This window comes from Poecilia latipinna, unplaced genomic scaffold (genome assembly GCF_001443285.1).
Source record: "Poecilia latipinna isolate Pla-1442-1.1 unplaced genomic scaffold, P_latipinna-1.0 Scaffold2754, whole genome shotgun sequence".
Classification (NCBI taxonomy): Eukaryota; Metazoa; Chordata; class Actinopteri; order Cyprinodontiformes; family Poeciliidae; genus Poecilia; species Poecilia latipinna.
Window position 1 is genome coordinate 45,974 of NW_015115370.1, and position 347 is coordinate 46,320.

Consider the following 347-nt stretch of genomic DNA (forward strand, 5'->3'; position numbering starts at 1 on the left):
GGGTCCGGCGGTCGTTCCCGCCACCGCAGCAGGAGGCCCTCGGGCCCGTGGGGCCGGCTGGAGGCCCTAGAAGGCCGGCAGAGGGGCCGGCCGGCTGGAGGCTCGGACGGGGCAGACTCAGGAAGCTCGGACGGGGCAGACTCAGGAAGCTCGGACGGGGCAGACTCAGGATCGTCCGCAAACTCAGGGGGCGGAGCCACAGGGAACTCGGGAAGCTCGGGGGACTCTCGGCGCGGGGGAGGCGGGGGCCGCCTCGGCGCAGGGACCGGAGGCGGGGGCCGCCTCGGCGCGGGGACCGGAGGCGGGGGAGACTGACGCCCAGGGGCCGGGATCTCCGGCGGCGCAGG